Raw genomic sequence first — 2,773 nt, 5'->3', positions numbered from 1 at the left:
ATGTTTTACGGATGACGGACGGGTTGGATGAGATTTTAAAAAGACGGATGGATGACGGATGAGGCTTCACACGACCCGAACCCGATCCATTGACATCCCTACTTATGGACTCAAGGATTTTCGGTGGACTCACTTGATCCTTCTTCTATATATATATATATATATATATATATATATATATATATATATATATATATATATATATATATATATATATATATATATATATATATATATATATATATGCCACAAACAACAATCCTACTCCACATGTTTCTAAAATGCCACATTATAAAACATTCATCATACAACTTCAGTATCTAACCAACATGCATACATACACTATCATCATCATTCACCTCAATACCTCCTATCCTCCACATGCATTCATCGACCAATTTATGCCATACATTTATATATAGATATACAACACACAAGATAAAGACATAGCGATCCCGACACACACCCCATAGTGACCGGTTCAAAGTTGTAGGGCGAGATCGCGACTTTAGGACGTCTCCCAAGTCTTTGCATTAGCTACTAACAACTCGTCCCCGGGTTCATTTTATTTTCACTCCCTAGATTCATTAACTTCATTAGTTACAGGTTCCAAAATCGTCGCTCTGATACCACTTTGTAACACCCCCATACTCCAAGTGCCTTACCAGGACCACTTAAGGCATGGAAGTGCTACCATCTCGGTTACCCGAGGCAATGATAATCAAATAGACCATAAAGAAACGTACTTTAATAATAAAGTTTAAAGCGGTATAACCAAATCCAAAACTGATAAAAAGAAATACAAATGTTCTCAAAATGTTAACCAACTAAACAACTAAAAGAAAGTTCGACACAGCGGAACACTTCTAAGAAAACATCGTGATGACTCAACTCTGCTATCCCATGCGTATCAACTCATAACTGCTCAATAACTGCTCACCATCCCCGAATGGATCACCACAGTTTGTAAAACATTTAAACACGGTCAGTACTGATTACACAAATGAACAGCTGCAATAAAACAACAATACAAGCCAATCCAATCCACCAACTCCGCCATATCACCACACACCTAACTACACACTAAAGTGTGTAGTCCTTCCAGAATACTCATCGCAACAAGTATTCCACACCACCAGTGGGGGACCGTAGCCGTTCCCAGCTAAGCCCCGCTCATCTCATCCGAGCAATAAACCCATGTTCCTTAATGTGCACATCCCTTCTGTGGCGGGTTCCACAGAAGGCGAATCAAGGGCGTGAAGCCACTCCCGCAAGTGACTCCACTCAGCCGAGGACGCACCTCGCAAACCACAGACAGTTATACGATAATCACACCACACTACCAACAATCACCAAATCAGAATCCAATGCCAATACGTTATACAACATCCACAATTAATTACCAAAGCAACCATGTAATCAATACTGAGTAGGGAAACCCTATCTGGAATAGCAATCACCACAGACCGTCGAGCAGCTAATCAGAACTTCTCCTCTACGAATACTCCTCCTATAACATGTATACATACAATTACCATCTACTCATCATAATACCCCCAAAACTACCCAATTAGGGTTTAACCAAACCTAACAAAACATTATAAAAATTGTATTAAAAGCGTACCCTCGACACAACGATCACAAGGACGTAAAGAACGAGACGAACTGGCGATCCTAGCCTTAGGATTTGCTAATAACATGAGAGATGCGAAAAACGTAAGTTTAAATCTCCTCTTGAAAAGTTTTAGAATGATAAAAGTGTTTAGGAAAATAATGACGAAAGCTTTTATATTAATCTCGCGTTATTAACAAAACCCGGCTAATCAAACCCGTAAAACACACTTACTCGATTGCGTAAGTGACTTACTGAATCGAGTGCCCCCTACTCGATCGAGTGTCACACTTACTCGATCGAGTACCCATCAGGCAGACTACTGTTTTGCGTAAAAAGTTACTTACTCGACAAAGTATGTCCTACTTGATAGAGTACCCATAGACATAGAAAACCGTAGTTTTACAGATAGACACCTAGCTCAACTTGGAAATGACAGTAAAATGTGCCGTAAGTTTGCGTTGGGATTTTTGTTGGGTCACCAAAATAACGGGAGCACGTACATCATTAAGAAACTTATTGGAAAAATACTTTAAGTAGATATGTACTCATTTTATGGAACTTTTTTTGTAAACACTTTAAATTACCGTATTGTATTTCTACGTAAAGACGACGTTGGTATTTTATGTAAGGGCGACGTTAGTGTCTTTCCACGACTAATTGGACCTCTTCTTATAAATTAAATTGGTACAATGGAATTTATTTTTATACGAAGTCAAAACTACGTTTTATATTAAATTAATTTCAAAAAACCATTATATTCAGAACCATTTTATTTACGTATAAAAGGATTTTTTGTCAGAAACGACCTTTTATTTAGGGTCATTTGTGAACAACTACCTTTCATTTTATTTTTGCCTTTCAACTACCTTTCATTTCTTCGTTTTGCGAAAAACTACCAAAAATCCACTTCCGGCGAAAAAAGTCAACTTTCCGGCGTTGACTTGCTCTTTTCTCCCGTTTTCACACATATACCATATTTCTCCCGTTGTTCACCTAACAAAATCCGAAAAAACTCCACTCCATGCCAAACACCTTATCAAATGTTTGTTGAAAGCAATACGAACGCATCAACCATCGCAATCTCCATCTCCATCTCCGCCGTCAACTTTACTACCACTTTCACCTTCACCCTTACATTTCAACAACCTTACAGACTAC

Source organism: Silene latifolia, chromosome Y (genome assembly GCF_048544455.1).
Source record: "Silene latifolia isolate original U9 population chromosome Y, ASM4854445v1, whole genome shotgun sequence".
Classification (NCBI taxonomy): domain Eukaryota; kingdom Viridiplantae; phylum Streptophyta; class Magnoliopsida; order Caryophyllales; family Caryophyllaceae; genus Silene; species Silene latifolia.
The sequence above is the reverse complement of the archived record's forward strand: the minus strand, read 5'-3'. Positions refer to the sequence as shown.